The sequence below is a fragment of the Eumetopias jubatus genome, unplaced genomic scaffold (assembly GCF_037043125.1).
Source record: "Eumetopias jubatus isolate StellerSeaLion01/CBP00866 unplaced genomic scaffold, mEumJub1_p1.0 scaffold_11, whole genome shotgun sequence".
Taxonomy (NCBI): Eukaryota; Metazoa; Chordata; class Mammalia; order Carnivora; family Otariidae; genus Eumetopias; species Eumetopias jubatus.
The window spans coordinates 108,443,019-108,461,785 of NW_028274817.1; positions in this window are offsets into that span (position 1 = coordinate 108,443,019).

The following is an 18,767-nucleotide window of genomic DNA, read 5'->3' on the forward strand; positions in this document are numbered from 1 at the left end:
TTTTTGGCCCTTTCCACTTTCCTCCCCTGCAGCTCTTCCTCCTTAGTGTATTAATTATCTAAGAAGTAAATTATAAAGAGGTAGATTTGGGGTGCCTGTGTAGGCATGGAGCCTACTTTAGATTCTCTCTTTCCCTCTCCCTTTCCCCACCCCATTTGTGCACATGCTCTCAAAAAAAAAAAAAATAGCTTTGTTGATGTAAGCAAAAATGCCTCCTTTTTGAATTGGACACTCTTAACCCCTCCCAAGCAAGAAAAGAGTGCTGAGACTTTTCATCATATTGTCTAGATATTCACGTTGTTAGGTTTTGCATTTTCTAATCAATAGAAAATTGTGATATAAACATGTGAATTTAATGTTTGCATTGGAAGTTGGTGGCAATTTTCGTTCTAGTTCAGATTGATTAAAGTCATTATGTAATTATCCTATTTATTGTCCTAAGTCCTCTCCTTTTCCCACCTACCCCACCACATAGATCTCTGAAATTTTACAGTTAAGTCAATATATATTTTTAAAGGTGTTATGAATCTTATCTCAATCTTTCTCCATTTTGAGAAAGCATCCTGAAACTACAGTAAGAGAAAATAGAAGGTTAGCCTAGTTTTGAGTTTCCTTAAAAGCAGACTCTGAGACAAGGATTTAGATACAAGTAGTTTATTTGGGAGGTGATCCTGGGAAGGACTGAGGGAATGAGAAAGTGAGACAGGGAAGGGAATAAAGCCCATGTAAGGGAATGCCAGTTGTATTCTTTGGGAATCTGGGGCACAGTCCTACAGGGGAACTTCAAGAGACTCAAGACCTGTTCCTCAGAGAGGTAAGAAATCTAGCGTACTTTAGTATAAACTCCTGCCCTTTAAATGGTTGAGAGTACTTCTTGGGGTGGTACACGCTTGCTTCTTTTTGTATAATTGCAAGTTAGATTCCAGCTCTAGCAGTTACACACAAAAGCATCCTACATTTCTTTTTCTCAGAGTAGAAATAGGTATAATCTTTGGGAGAACTTGATTGCACTTTGGACCTACCTTACCAGTAGACTGAGGAGGTTTCTGAGGCATGCAAAGCCCTGGACAGAGAAATGTGGAAACTTGGACATGAAAACTGTCTCTGGTATAGACTAGAGGTTATGAGTAGGGTACCAACACCATTTGCTACAGCTGATCTACTACACATAGGCTTTTTTTTTTTTTTAAAGATTTTATTTATTTATTTGACAGAGAGAGAGCACAAGCAGGGGGAGCGGTAAACAGAGGGAGAGGGAGAAACAGGCTCCCTGAAGTGGGGCTTGATTCCAGGACCCTGAGGTCATGACCTGAGCGGAAGACAGATGATTAACCGACTGAGCCACCCAGGCATCCCTACTACACATTGTTTGAGTATCAACCTAAATACATAGATCAATGGCAATATAGGAATATGTATCAAAATCCTTTAAGCAAGTTATATACTTTTAACCTTACAGTTATATTTCTGGAAATTTATTTTAAGGAAATAGAGATAAGCAAAATGCTAAATGTAATATTATTTATAATGGTAGACAATAAAGAACAACTGAATTCCAAAAAAACAGGGTATTAGTTAAATAAGTTCCATATAGTCTTATATTATGCCATCAATAGAAAACATGATTATGAATAATTAAATATACATGTAATATATATATAATGTGTGTAGAATATTCATAATGTATCAATAAGTATAAAACAGGTTATAAAAGATTATATCTAGGGGTGCCTCAGGTCATGATCCCGGAGTCCCAGGATTGAGTCGGGCGTCAGGTTCCTCTGCTCAACAGGGAGTCTGCTTCTTCCTCTAACCCTCCCCCGTCTCGTGCTTTCTCTCTCTTTCTCTTTAATAAATAAATAAAAATTTTTAAAAAGATTATATGTAGTAAAACCCCAATTACATATATATTCATGCATGCATAGGCAAGAAAAAATGGCTGATATATTACACAAAATCATTAACAGTAGCTATCACTTGATTATAGGATTAAAGGTAATTTAAATTTCTTTATTGATGCTTTTCTAAATTTTCTGCAATAAGCCATATTTTTATAACTGGAAAAATCATTAAGTATAATTTTATAGTAAAATTAATTTTTTTTATATTGATACTTTCAAACCTGAAATTCTGTTGCTTCTTTATGTATAATTGCAAGTTAGATTCCAGTTCTAACAGTTACACACGAAAGCATCCTACATTTCTTTTTCTCAGAGTGGAAATATGTATAATCTTTGGGAGAACTTGATTGCAAACACATATATGCTTTGAATGCAATAAGGCAGATTGTAGCTAAAGTTATTTTCTCTGCCTAACTGGAATGATGCTGTGATTTAGCCTGTAGGATTCCCCTGAAAATGGATTTCTGAAGGCAGATAAACTGTGTCCCTGGATAAAATAGGCTTCTGACATATATCAAAATGAGCTGGTTATTGACCTGTTTGTATGCAGCATATGCTGTTTCTTATGGTAACATCATCTTTTCAGTACTGCAAATACTGTAGACAGTGATAAATTATTAAGAATGACTCTGGAAAAGGCTAGAGCAGTGAGGTTTGTGGAATCTGGCACAGAGCATATGGAAAGCCACAGCCTACCTCTCTCACATCATAGTGCTGTAATACACATATGAGAAGAGTGAATCAATCCAAATCCATTATTTTTCACATACCTTTCCCACTGCTGATAGTAAGAATAACTCAAAAAAGGATGGATCACTCATTCATTGTTTTCATAATTGCATGATAATTAAAAAGAAAATGAATTTAAAAATACTTTCCTATGTTTTAGGTGCCAAATAAATAATCAGGTTTGCCACATTATTGGACAAAATCATTCATATAATTGTGTTTGACTCCTTATCTTTGTATAAAGTGTCAGGAAAGAAAATCCATTTTTTATAGTTCTACCAACAGCAAATAGAATTAAGCTTCAGTGACCTGGTAATTCAACTTCTCAGAATCTGGTCTAAGGAAATGGTCAGAAATTTCAGCAAAAGAATTCTGAACAAAGATGTTATTCACAAAAGTGTTTGGAACAGTGAAAATTTAGCAATCTAAATAACCAACAATAGAAGAATGATTTAAATGACATCATTCATACTACAAGATATTATTCATGTTTTAAAATGATGCTATTAAAGGCTACTTAATGACATGGAAAAACACTCTGCAATATTAAATTAAAAATATATGCAAAATTCACATCCATTTCACCCCTATTATGTAAAAATATTTATGTGTTTATGGCTATAAAAATAAAAGGAAATAAAATACCAGCTACAGTCATCAATGAATTGTGGGTTTATTAGTGATTTTTATTTTCTTTTTTGTTTTAAGCTTGCATTACTCATATTATCTATACTGAACATGTTTCCAGAAAATGATAAACTAAAGAAAGAGACAATATACAAAAATTCTACCTGAATTCCTCTTTAACCATGTCTCAGTGCATCCAGAATTGGCCATTTGAGTCATCAAATAAGAAGCAGATGCCCAAATGTGAAAGTAATTGGATTTCACACAGCATTTTCCATGGGGCAATTGAATCATGACTGCTTAAAAACATGCCTTTGGAAAATTTGTTCCACAGAGTTCTTAAATCTGTGTATTAGTACAGGCTAGTCTTTTATCAACTTTGTGTTCATTGTCCACCATGTACTCTACATTGTGCTATCTCCTGTAAAAAAAAAAAAAAAAAATAGAGACGATAAAATGGTCTCTACTTGAAAGTTCAGATCTAAAGGAGAAGAAAAAAGAAAATGAGTAAAACATTTGGCACATAATACAAAAATTATGGTAGCTCTGTGCTAAAAAAAAATATTGGATTCTATTAATATTGAGGCTCAGGAAGGAGTTGTGTAATCCTCCAAGTTAACTGAAGTATGTATTGTGCATTCCCAAAGGTATATAGTTTAAATCATTTCCCCCTGCTATTTCTTCTTTTAGGAGATCTTCCAGTTTCTAACAGATAGATGTAGATACAGGTTAGAGGACTTTCAGGCAAAGTACATGTTAACCAAGTGTCAGCTAGATTTAGCAAGAATGGATAAAGTATCATGCTAAAGTCAGTACCTTCCCAAAGCATTAAACCAAGCATCAAGAGACTTCAGTTTGTTGACCCAGTTCTGAAGGGGAGTGGGCTGTCTGGGCCTGCCATGTAACTTCTTTAGAACTGTTTATCACCTATGGGGGTCAAATGATTGACAAGGACCTTCCAAGTTTAATACTTAAAGTTTCATGAAATTACAGAAGTACTGGAATGCCCACTATAGAAAGCAACGTGAGAAGTGGCATCTTCAGATGAGTTTCTTCTGTGTTTACCATCTCATCTTTCCTCTGGCAGTCAGTGCCTAACTTCTGTGGAGAGTGGTCTCCAATGCATGTCCAACTTCATCCCTTGTTCAATCCTATCTACTTAAATTATTAGCCCCCTCCCAAATTCTCTCTGAAAACCTTCTGATAGCCAAATTCTATGACACTGCTTCTTTTTAAAAATTTTTTATTTAAATTTCAATGAGTTAACATATGGTATAATTTTAGTTTCAGGTGCACCCCGATCTTTATAGCAGTATTATCTACAGTAGACACTGCTTCTTGATAATAGAGTAACACTTAATCACTAGTGACTATTCCTTCTTCCTTAAATTGGAAAGAACAAGGATTTGGAGTCACAGAAATAATTTAGAAGTCTAATTTTGGGGCACCTGGGTGGCTCACTTGGTTGTGTCTGACTATTGGTTTCGGCTCAGGTCATGATCTCATGGTCATGGGATCAAGCCCTGCATTGGGTTCCATGCTCATGCACTCTCTCTGTCTCTCTAAAATAAATAAACAAAATCTTTAAAAAAATTTTTAAAAAGAAGCCTAATTTTGTCATTTCCTTTTTGTGTGTTCTTGAACAAGTTATATTTCCTCTTTGACCTTTCTTTCCATATGCAAGAAAACAGAAATAACATACCACATGAATCAAATTAGTTTCATTAGAATTGAATGCTAACACATACATAAAGTGTCTGGCACTTGGTGAATGCTCAAAAAATGATAATTTTCTCATTCTTGTTTTCTGGGCTGCACATTTTTTCTTACACCTCTCCTTGTTTCATCACTTGCCTTCTGGTTGAATAATTTACATCCTCTCTTAGCCTAAGTATGGATGGAGGTTCCATGGGTACTTTTGGTGGTCTTCTACTTGAAAATGGCTCTCTCAGAGTTTATATCCACTTTTAGTCTCCTGTCTACACATAGCCAGTATTCCACCAAGTCCATATTCCCAAATACCTAGCGGGAGCTCCTTTAGATGTTCATTCTCACTCTAAACTCAGTGTATCCCAAGCTAAATATTCCATCGGTCTCCTTGTTACATTCCCCATACTATATCAATCCTTTCTCTGTCTTTACTGTTGTTCTTTGTGTTACCATTATTGAACTTCTGATATTATTTGATCCCTCCATTGGCCTCCAGTCCTTATCCAATAAGCAACCTCATACTTTTTGATGCTTTCGTGAGATGGTATGTATTATAGGAATGATTGTATATAATTCATTTGTCTTCAAGCTCTGGGTCCAACACTCACTAGTTATATAATCCATGGGAAAAATACATAGCCTCTTTGAGCATCCCTTTTTTTATCTGTGAAAATTGAATAATAATACCCATTTAGTGGGCAAGATTCTTGTTGGATGATGTGAATGTTGTCTTTGAACTAACAAATGATTATAAATGAATAGATAGGTAAGGAGGAAAATAATTTGCCCTGCTTCTTCCTGCCCCTATTATAGTTCAGCTTCTTTCAATCAATCAATTAGGATGTATCTATCTAGCCTGGTGAAACAGCCTCCTTTCCAATATCCATGCCTCTACTCTATCAGTTATCTAAAACATATTGGGGCATCTGTGTGCCTCGGTTAAGTGTCTGCCTTCAGCTCAGGTCGTGATACCGGGGTCCTGGGATCGAGCCCCAGATCGAGCTTCTTGCTCAGGGGGGAGTCTGCTTCCCCCTCCACCCGTCCCCCCCGCTCATGATCTCTCTCTCTCTCTCTCTCTCTCTAAAAAATAAAATATTTTTTAAAACACCATATTAATTTCCTCAATTAAAAACAGCATTTTCAGTAGCTCCTCATTGCCCATGAAATCAAGTCCAAACTCATTCTCCTCATTGACCTTAGGGAAAAGCAATAAGGAGAGGGAAGTAATATTTACTGAGCATCTACTCTATATGAGGCATCGTGCAGAGTAGGGTTGGAGCCAGAATTCAAACTCTGCTGCTTAACTCCAAAACCCATAGACACCACACTGCTTTATGATGGTGTAGAATTATATAATATTGATAATATTATTACCTATTACCAGGAGCTTTGTTTGAACCACACTTAGAGTTTGTGAGTTTGGGAATAAAGTAGGTAGCCTTCACATATTTTTTCCTAATATGGTTATTTGGTTTCAGAGTGAAACAATCCCTTTTTGAATTTCATGGTTCAGACAATAACAGTATTTCAGCTTAACATATGAAAGTGTCAACCTGAGTAAATGGGAGGATTTCACTGTCAATCAGAACCCTAATTGTACTAGACACTATTAGGGGCCTTTGCCTGTCTTTGTGAAATCAGTGATGCTTACCCAAAAAACTGTGTAATAAGTCTCTAAACTAATTACATTGTGAAATAGTACACAAACATTATTAAATAAAAATGAAAGTTAAATTATGGGGTTGTTTGAATTGCCTTTGTAAAATCTTTGGCAGTGTTGTGCCTGGTCCTGCTGATGGCTGGTTTTGGGCAGAGGCTTCTGTGAAGTCTGCATATTGAAACAAGCCACCAAATTGTATATGGCATAGTATTTGCTACTGAGCAGCTGCAAGAACAAAATAATGTAAGTCAAGTGTGTATCCCAGCATTTGTCCCCTAGGAAGGAGGCAAACAAAGCCACTCTATGATCAGGTATCCATCAATATGTGTTAGTGACATTTTGGGGGGAAAATTTGTCACATGTGAGGAAGAAGCTGAGGATCACTTACCTGGAAAGTATGACCTGGTGGCAAGCAGTCTCAGAACATGTGACAGCTGAAATAGAGCATGGCTACTGTGGACGGGGTTGGGAAACTGAGAGGGAAACCTAATTTTGTACATACAGGTATTTTCAGGTTTTCAAGATTCATTATAAATTTACTTGACCACTGATGTTTCAGACTAAATAATTATAAAGCTCTATACATTATTTAAGAACTACCTTTCTCTCAAATGCCGACATAGACAGATTTACATAAACTCTCACACTCATAAGGAATATGGATAGATTAAAGTAGGGGAGTTGGAGTGCATTGAATTTCTTGAGAATTCAGTTCTTGTGAAATCGTTGCCTTGCAGTAGACAGACCTGGATGGATTTAGAAAGTCCTTGTGAATCAAAACATTCTTATTACATTTCATTCTTATAAAAAAAAACTATAACAACATGTTTCATCATTTTTTCTCTATAAATGTGAAATCATAGGTCATACAATGAGAGTGAGTCTGTAATCCAGTGTGATAATTTTACATGTAAGTAAACCAAGGAGAGTTTTACATGTAAGGATAATTGGTTGATAGGGTCATGCCACTATTGAACAATAGAACCAAACCCAGGATACAAACTTCAGATTCACAGTTCATGGGGTTTGTATTACAGTGTTGCTTTGCCTCTTCAGACAAGGTCCTTGCTTTGAGTCATAGCTTCTTAGGATTACCAAACAGACCTATATCACACTTTGGAATGCTGTCAAAGTGGTATATGTTGGTATATATGTGAGTGCACATATAGTGGGCATTTCCTCGCTGAGAAACCCAGGATAAAAGATACGTCTTTTCTTTTTAGAGAGGCCTCAGGCAAAAACAGTTAATCATATTCTGCATCTTTAAGACCTGACAGGGAATACCTTTGCTACCACTCCATCTCTCTGCTGAATTTAGCTCCTCCGTTTACTCTCTGAAGTCACTAATTTCAATCCTCTTCTCTCTAGAGAAGTTGAACCTTTGACCAAAGATTGAAATGGATGAGTTCAGGTTCATGAGTATTACGCCTTTGTCACTGCAGCCATTGGTGTCCTTTACCACGGAGTGGTGCTCATGGAGGCACAACTTAACATGGAGGATCCTACTGCTTCAAGGGCAAGGTGGAGGCTCCATGTTCAATTTCTAATCTATATCAGATAAGATCCTCTGCAGTCTATCTCACAACTCCAGTGTTCTTCCTCATATATGTGTACACACACATATACACATACTGTCTTTCTCTTTTGTTATTTGTGTTTGTGTCTCCCTTGATGTCTGTCTCTGAATGTCTCTCTTAAGGATAGAAATGGTAATTCACTCAGTTTTTTGGTTATCCCAAGGTCATATCACTTGATCCCTGCATGGCCACAGAATCCCAAGGAACAGAACTTCCTGAGATGGGCAGAATTTTCTAGGATTTCCACAGTATCACTTTCCTCCCATCTCCCCTCCCCTCTCCCCTTCCCTCTTCTTGTTTGTTTCTTTCTTTTCTTCCTCCCTCCCTCCCTTGGTTTAACTGACAAAGAGTTTTAGCTAAGCATGTAAAAGGCTGTCTGTAGTAACATAAGGAGCAGCTAGCCTGTGCTGTTTGATATGGTGGCTACTAATTAATTGTGACTATTTAGCATGTGAAACGTGGCCAGTGCCACATATTGAAATAATATTTTGGACATATTGGGTTAAAAATTTCAGTTAGTAATAAAGTATATTATTAAAATAATTTTACCAATTTATTTTTACTTCCTTAATGTGGCTGCTAGAAAAGATAAAGTTATATAATGTGGCTAGTATTTATTTTTATTATTTTTAAAATGCAATGTTCTCAACTATAGCCACTGTGTTATCCATTAGATCCTCAGGCCTTATTCATCTTATAGCTGAAAATTTGTACCCTTTTACCAACCTCTTCCTTTTTTCCCTTGTCCTTAGCAACCGCTTTTCTGTTCTGTTTCTATGAATTGTTTTTTTTTTTTTTTTTTAGATTCTAGATATAAGTAATACCACGTAATACTGTCCTTTTCATATTCTATTTAGATTGGGCAGTGCTGATTTAAGGTTTTGGTTTTTTTTTTTTTTTCTAATAGGCTCATGCATGTAAAAGGCAATTTGTGGCCATCCATACATGTTGTACCTGGAAAACTTTTCAAAATATTTACTACACTATAGTTTCTAAAATGAGTCCTAATCCTTTCTTCAACTATGTCTAATCCTCTGTTTAATTTATGCACTGAGCTTTTAAAAAAATTAAGTGACTATGTATTTTTTACCAATATTTTACAGTATTTGATTCTTGGTTTACAAGTCCCTGCTCAAATATTATCTTATTCATGAGATGTTCATTGATCATCGATATAAAGTAATACCCCTATAACCCTTAACACCACACACACACACACACACACACACACACACACACACACACACACACAAGTCCACTTTATCTGTGTTGCCCTGCTTTATTTTTTTCTACACATATCGCCATCTAGCATAAGATATATTTTCTTGTTCATTATATTTGTCTATATCCCCTCCTCCACACGCATTCGTACTTAAGCCACCCCAATATAGGAGCTTTGTCTGTTTAGTGCATTGCAGTTTTCTTAGGGTTTCGTACATAACAGGTACTCAATGAGTCACAGTTGAATGAATGAGTCATATCAGTCATTTTATATGTACTTATTTTATGATCTATAGGCAGTGTCCAATATGATATCCACCAGCCCCATATGACTATTGAGCAGTTAAAAGGTGGCTAGTCCAAATTAAGATGTGCTTTAAATATGAAATTTCCCCAGGATTTCAAAAACTTAGTATGTAAAAAAGGATTTTTTAAAAAGTTAAATAAAATATTAAACTATTGAAATTAATTTCACCCATTTTTAATTTTTTTAATGTGACAGTTTAATTGCATTTAAAATTATGTAGGTTACTCACACTTGTAGTTTGCATCATGTTTATATTGGACAGTGTGGTTATAGACTCAGACCATCTATAGGATTTTCTCCAAATTATTGGACTGTTAATCCTCTTGTTTGTAATATCTGCTGGCCTTGGGGTGTGTGTGTGTGTGTGTGTGTGTGTATAAGTTTTTTTTTTAGAGAAAAAGAGTGCATGAGTGGGGATTTTGGGGGAAGAGGGAGAGGGAGAGAGAGACTCTTAAGTAGGCTCCACGGTCAGCATGGAGCCCAGTGTGGGGTTTGATCTCACGACCCTGAGATGACCCCAAGCTGAAATCAAGAGTTGGATGCTTAATGAGCCACTCAGGTGCCCCCATCTATATTTTTAAACTGGTTAGTTCATCTTAAGGGGAGGTGGTGGTGGTTTTTTAGGGGAAATATGTTGTGGTATGGGTTATTTCTCCAGAGTTTGTGTTTATTTCTATTAGGCTTTCTAGGCTGACTAGGGTGTCAGTAGCCCGGTACGAATGTTTGTGTTAATTACTATCTTGGAGGATCCTAGACTAAGTTTAGGGTTAGTAGATTGTACCTACACGGGGCCCCGTCCTAGGAATTTAATTTCTCTCTGAAGATTTATTGTCATCTTACTGGGTAGATAGGTGGAGAATTTTTATATCCCAATTACTGGGATTACAGTCTTTCCAGGGTCTCAGTCTTTTTCCCAGTTCTCAGTTTTGATGTACCACCATGAGTGTGCAAATCTGTTATCAGCCATGACTATTTGTGCATTAAAATCAAAACCTTACTATCATTGCACTAGTAACATATCCAGGGGTCCAGAAAAATCAGCATGTACTCCTAGAATTCTGGTTGTGAGGAACCTCTTCAATTCTGGTTCCTGAAGGGTTCACATTTTTTGAAGTCAAGTCTATATTAAAATGTATTAGGTTTATCCAACATCACTGGGTCTTATAGGAGGAGTTTCTGTACTAGCCAAGTAAAATAATTTTTTTATGAAATCATAATTTCTTTAAACTTTTTTTTCTGTTGGAATACATGACATTGTTTTCGGTTATTAAATAGGTAAAAAATGCTGCAATGAGCATTCTTAGATGTGCATGTCTGTCTGTCTCTTATGAAGAATTCTTATTTAGGTCTTACAATAAATTCATAGAAATAAAATTGTTGAGTCAGAAGATATAAACACAAGGCAGTGTCTCATAGAGATATGAACAAACACATAGATCAGGGGAACGGAATAGAGAGTCCAGAAACTGACTCACACAAGTATATCCAACTGATTTTTGTTGATGAAAAAAGTAATTCAGTGGAGGAAAGATGATCTTTTCAGTAAATCATGTTGGTACAGTTGGATACATCCACAGATCAAAAAAAAAACTTCAGCCAAAACCTCACACCTTATACCAAAATTAACAGATAATGAATCATAGGTCTGAATGTAAACTATGAAACTTTAAAATTTTTACAGGAAAACATAGGAGGAAATCTTCATGATGTGGGTTAGGTGGAGTTTTTAAACATGACACCAAAAGCACAATCCATAAGAGAAAAAATAATGACACATAGGTCTTTCTCAAAAGTTTTAAACTTTTGCTCTGTGAGAGAATCTATTAGGAGGATGAAAAGACAAGCTACTGACTAAGTAGTATTCACAAGTCTCATATTCAACATAGGACTGGTATCCAAAATATATATACATATATATGGATCTCTTTAAACTCAATAGTAAGATAACATTCACATTGGAAAACAGGCAAAAAACGTGACCAGACATTTAACCAGAGGGCATATACAGAGAGTAAATGAGCACATAAAAATATGTTCAACATCATTAGCCATTAGATAAATGCAAATAAAAAGTATGATATTGGTGTGCATTTATCAGAAAGACTAAAATAGAAGATAGTGACAACACCAAATGCTGGCAGAAGGTGGAAAAGCTAGATCGAACATACATTATTGATGGAAATGTAAAATGCCACAACCTTCTGAAAACAGAGCAGTGGTTTCTTACAAAGTTAAGCTATATACATGTCATAGGACCTAGTAATCACAATTGTGAATGTTTATCTTCAGATTTAAAAACCTATATCCACATAGAAATCTGCACACAGATATTCATAGCAGCTTTATTTGTCATAGCCCTGATCTGGAAACAACCCAAATGCCCTTTGATGGGTGAATGGACAAAGAAACTTGTTCACCCATGTAATGGGAATACAACTCAGCCATGGAGAGAAACCAGTTATTGATAGCCACAAAAACTTGGGTGGATCTCTAGGGCATTATGCTGAGTGGGGAAAAAAAAGACCCAACCTCTTAACATTATCTCTATGATTCCATTTATATAATACTCTCAAGATAGCAAAATTATAGTGTTGGAAAATTGATCAGTGGTTGTCAGGATTAGAGTTGGAAGACATGAGATTATAAAGGGGTATGATGGGAGTTTTTGTGGTGATGGAACACTTCTGTATCCTGATTTTGGTGGCTGTTACATGAATCTATTAATGTGAAAAAATTTCATAGTACTACACAGCAAAACCATGGGTGAATCCGTGTAAAAATGAAAGAAATTGAAATAAGATCTATAATTTAGTTAGTAGCATTGTACTACTGTTGGAGCGCCTGGGTGGCACAGTCAGTTGAGTGTTGGACTCTTGGTTTCAGGTCAGACCGTGATCTCAGTGTTGTAAGGTGAGATTGAGCCCAACGTCAGGCTCCATGCTCAGCACTGAATCTGCTTGGGAATCTGTCTCTCTATCTCCTTCTGCCCTTCCCCCCCCCACACACACATACACACACACTCTCCCTCAAATTTTAAGAATAGTATTGTACCAATGTCAGTTTCCTGCTTTTGATATTTTACTATGACTGTGTAAGATTTTATCATTGGGGAAAGGCAGGTCAAGCCATCATAGCAATGCTTTACTAAATTTGCCACTTTTTGGGAGTCTTAAATTATTTCAAGGTAAAAAGTTTTAAAAAGGTATATGAACATTTCTAAGCTATTGATACACATTGCCAAATTAACCTTCAAAAAGATCGTGTTGATTTTCTCCCATTCTAATATTATACCCAGTGGCTCTCTATCCACTTACCCTACTTGGTATTCCTCATGTACTTATGAATATGTGAAATCATGCTGTAATTTTTTTATTTCATTGCTGTCTGTGTTCCATGAAGTCAGGGGTACTGTCTAATTCACCTCTCTGTTCTTAATGACCCACAAAAGTACCTGGCATGAAACTGGTCATAGATTAATATATTTTGAGTGAATGAGTGAAAGTAGGTAAAATGGTATAATTTACTCCAGTATTAGTGAGACTGAAACAATTGTATATATTTATTTATTGACCATTATAGTTTTGCTTTTGTTGATTGACCATTAATGTTATTCACCCTTTTTTTTCCATTGGAGGATATTTACTGTTTTGATTTTAAGAATTATTTATATGTAAAACTATCCTTTGTCATTTTTCAGATATTACCCTGGCATCCATTGTGTTACTTATTTTTGCTTCTTCACCATCATTTATTATAGTCTCTTTTGTTTCCTTTACTGGTTCAGTTTATATTAACATCATGAATTCTTAAATATACATTTCCCCTAAAATTTTTACCCTGTTTTTTCGTTTGTCTATTCCCATAATAGTACCACTGAGTTAAACTACTCTACTTGTGGTATCTGATTACACAAGTCCTATTTTAAAAATATTTCTTACTTACTCTTACTTCCTTATTGATCTAAGTGAACATCTTGCAAAATTTGAAGTAAAAATCCCTGGCTTCTTGATGTTACATTTGATTAGAGAATACTTTGGAGAGGGTTGGCAACTTTAAAATATTTAGTCTTTGTAACCAACAACGTAGTGTGTCTCTGTTCAATTTATTTAAGTGTTCTTTACGGTCTTTAGTCAAGTTTTATAGTTTTCTGCTCATGGGTCCTGCATATTTTATCTAGTTTACTCTTAGTTTATATTTTATTGTGTAAATCTGAACACACTATATTTTCCATTATACCTTCTAACTAGTTTTTTTCTGCCATGCTTGCAGTTTGTATATTATGTAACTCAGTCCCTTATTAATATTTCAATAATTCAAACATATTTCATTCAATTTCTGTCATAGTTACAGGACTGGTAATGTTATCATTTTCCATCACTGATGATACTCTTTTTTTTTCTGGATTTATAACCTATTTATCTGGTCTTATAACTTAAGTAGTGTTAAATAAAGGTAATGAGAATGATCATATTTCTTGTATTCTTGACTTTAGTAGGGAAGAATTTAGCATTAGAAATACATATGAAATATATACGATGTGTAATATATATAAATACAAATGTATAGATAAACAGTTACATAAATATAAATGAGAAATCTATAAACCATCATGTTTCTAACCTTTTAGCTTTCTTAATTTTCAAAACATGAATGAGACTTTCACCAGTTGCCTTTTTCTTATTATGTTCGGTTAGCCACTGTATAAATACATCATTAGTTTTTGATGTAGTGTTCAGTGATTCATTAGTTGCATATAACACCCAGTGCTCATCACAACATGTGCCTCCTTAGTACCCATCACCCTGTTACCCTATCCCTCCACCCCTCCCCCCGAAACCCTCAGTTTGTTTCCCAGGGTCCATAGTCTCTCATGGTTGGTCTCCCTCTCTGATTTCTCCCCCTTCGGTTTTCCCTCCCTTCCCCTATGGCCCTCTGTGCTATTGCTTATGTTCCCCTTAAGAGTGAAACCATATAATTGTCTTTCTCTGCTTGACTTACTTCACTTAGCATAATCCCCTCCAGGTCCATCCATGTCGATGCAAATGGTAGGTATTCATCCTCTCTGATGGGTGGGTAATATTCCATTATATATATGGACCACATCTTCTTTATCCATTCATCTGTTGAAGGGTATCTCAGCTCCTTCCACAGTTTGGCTATTGTGGACATTGCTGCTATGAACATTGGGGTGCATGTGCCCCTTCTTTTCACTATATCTGTAACTTTGGGGTAAATACCTAGTAATGCAATTGCTGGGTCATAGGGTAGCTCTATTTTTATTTTTATTTTTTTAATATTTTATTTATTTATTTGACAGAGAGAGAGCGAGAGCAGGAACACAAGCAGGGAGAGTGGGAGAAGGAGAAGCAGGCTTCCCGTGGAGCAGGGAGCCCAATGCGGGGCTCGATCCCAGGACCCTGGGATCATGACCTGAGCCGAAGGCAGACGCTTAACGACTGAGCCACCCAGGCGCCCTGGGTAGCTCTATTTTTAACATCTTGAGGAAACTCCAAACTGTCTTCCAGAGTGGCTGTACCAGTTTGCATTCCCACCAACAGTGTAAAAGGGTTCCCCTTTCTCCACATCCTCGCCAACATTTATTTTTCCCTGTCTTGTTAATTTTTGCCATTCTAACTGGTATTGGTGGTATCTCATTGTGGTTTTGATGTGTATTTCCCTGATGGCTAGTGATATTAAGCATTTTTTCAGGTGTCTGTTAGTCATTTGTGTCTTCCTTGGAGAAGTGTTTGTTCATGTCTTCTTCTCTCCATTTTTTGATGGGGTTATTTGTTTTTTGAGTGTTGAGTTTGAGAAGTTCTTCATAGATTTTTGGATACCAGCCCTTTATCTGTAATGTCATTTGCAAATATCTTCTCCCATTCCGTGGGTTGCCTCTTAGTTTTGTTGACTGTTGCCTTTGCTGTGCAGAAGCTTTTTATCTTTATGAAGTCCCAAAAGTTCATTTTTGCTTTCGTTTCCCTTGCATTTGGAGACATGTCTTGCACCATTTAGGTCTTTCATCCATTTTGAGTTTATCTTTGTGTGTGGTGTAAGAGAATGGTCTGGTTTCATTCATTTTTATGTAGCTGTCCAATTTTCCCAGCACCACTTATTGAAGAGACTTTTTTTCCAATTGGTATTTTTTTCTGCTTTGTCGACGATTAGTTGACTATACAGTTGAGGGTCAATTTCTGGAGTCTCTATTCTGTTCCATTGTTCTATGTGTCTGTTTTTGTGCCAATACCATGCTATCTTGGTGATTACAGCTTTGTAAGATAGCTTGAAGTTAGGCACTGTGATGCCCACAGATGGCCTAATTCTTTTTCAACATTCCTCTGGTGATTTGGGGTCTTTTCTAGTTCAAAGAAATTTTAGGATTATTTGTCCCAGCTGCTTGAAAAATGCCAATGGTATTTTAATAGGGATGATATTGAAAGTGTACATTCCTCTGGGCAGGATAGATATTTTAACAGTGTTTATTCTTCCAATCCATTAGCATGGAATGTTTTTCCATCTCTTTGTGTCTTCCACAATTTCTTTCGTAAGTGTTCTGTAGTTTCTAGAGTGTAAATCCTTTACGTCTTTGGTTAGGTTTATTCCTATGTATCTTATGGTTTTTGTTGCTATTGTAAATGGAATCAATTCCTTAATTTCTCTTTCTACAGTTACATTGTTAGTGTCTAGAAAATCAACTGATTTATGTGCATTGATTTTATATTCTGCCACAATGCTGAATTTCTGTATGAGTTCTAGTAATTTGGGGGTGGAATCTTTTGGGTTTTCCATATAAAGTGTCACGTCATCTGTGAAGAGAGTTTGACTTCTTCTTTGCCAATTTGGATGCCTTTTTATTTCTTTTTGTTATCTGATTGCTGATGCTAGGACTTCTAACATTATGTTGAACAATAGTGGTGAGAGTGGGAATCCCTATCGTGTTCCTGACCTTAAGAGAAAAGCTCTAAGCTTTTCCCCATTGACAATGATAGTCACTGTGAGCTTTTCATACATCCTTTTTATGATATTGAGGAATGTTCCTTCTATCCCTATACTCTGAAGAGTTTTAATCAAGAAAGGTTACTGTATTTTGTCAAATGCTTTGTCTGCATCAATTGAGAGGATCATATGGTTCTTGTCTTTTATTAATGTGCTCTATCATGCTGATGGATTTGCAAATGTTGAACCACCCTTGCAACCCAGGAATAAATCCCACTTGGTCATGGTATAAAATCCTTTAATGTACTGTTGGATCCTATTGGCTAGGATGTCTTTTTTTTAAATTTTATTTTATTATGTTAGTCACCATATATTACATCATTAGTTTTTGATGTAGTGATCCATGATTCATTGTTTTTGTCTAACACCCAGTGCTCCATGCAATACGCGCCCTCCTTAATACCCATCACTGGGCTAACCCATCCCCCTAAAACCCTCTAAAACCCGCAGTTTTTTTCTCAGAAGTACATAATCTCTCTTGGTTCGTCTCCCCCTCCGAATTCCCCCCCCCTTCATTTTTCCCTTCCTACTGTTTTCTTTTTATTAACATATAATGTATTATTTGTTTCAGGGGTACAGGTCTCTGATTCATCAGTCTTACACAATTTACAGCGCTCACCATAGCACATACCCTTCCCAATGTCCATCACCAAGCCACCCCATCCCTCCCACCCCCCACCACTCAAGCAACTCTCAGTTTGTTTCTTGAGATTAAGAGTCTCTTATGGTTTGTCTCCCTCTCTGGTTTCATCTTGTTTCATTTTTTCCTCCTTTCCCCTATGATCCTCTGTCTTGTTTCTCAAATTCCTTATATCAGTGAGACCATATGATACTTGTCTTTCTCTGATTGACTTATTTCACTTAGCATAATACCCTCTAGTTCTATCCACGTCATTGCAAATGGCAAGATTTCTTTTTTGATGGCTGCATTATATTCCATTATATATATATATATATATATATATACACATATATATGGAGAATATATATATATAAAATGGAATATATATTATATATATTATATATATTATATATATAATATATAATATATATATACACCACATCTTTATCCATTCATCTGTTGATGGACATCTTGCATCTTGGCTCTTTCCATAGTTTGGCTATTGTGGACATTGCTGCTATACATACTGGGGTGCACGTACCCTTCGGATCAGTACATTTGTATCGTTGGGGTAAATACACAGTAGTGCAATTGCTGTGTCATAGGGTAGCTCTATTTTCAACTTTTTGAGGAACCTCCATACTGTTTTCCAGAGTGGCTGCACTAGCTTGCATTCCTACCAACAGTGTAGAAGGGTTTCTCTTCTCCACATCGTTACCAACATCTGTCGTTTCCTGACTTGTTTAGCCATTCTGACTGGTGTGAGGTGGTATCTCATTGAGGTTTTGATTTGTATTTCCCTGATGCTGAGCGATGTTGAGCACTTTTTCATGTGTCTGTTGGCCATTTATGTCTTCATTGGAAAAAATGTCTGTTCATGTCTTCTGCTCATTTCTTGATTGAATTATTTGTTCTTTGGGTGTTGTGTTTGATAAGTTCTTACAGATTTTGGATACTAGCCCTATATCTGATATGTCATTTGCAAATATCTTCTCCCATTCTTTCAGTTGTCTTTGATTCTATTGACTGTTTCCTTTGCTGTGCAAACCCTTTTTATCTTAATGAAGTCCCAATAGTTCATTTTTGCCCTGGCTTCCCTTGCCTTTGGCGATGTTTCTAGGAAGTAGTTGCTGCGGCTGAGGTCGAAGAGGTTGCTGCCTGTATTCTCTTCAAGGATTTTGACGGATTCCTGTCTCACATTTAGGTCTTTCAACCATGTTGAGTCTATTTTTGTGTGTGGTGTAAGGAAATGGTCCAGTTTCATTCTTCTGCATGTGGCTGTCCAATTTTCCCAACACCATTTTTTGAAGAGACTGTCTTTTTTCCACTGGACATTCTTTCCTGCTTTGTCAAAGATTAGTTGACCATAGAGTTGAGTATCTATTTCTGGGCTCTTTATTCTGTTCCATTGATCTTTGTG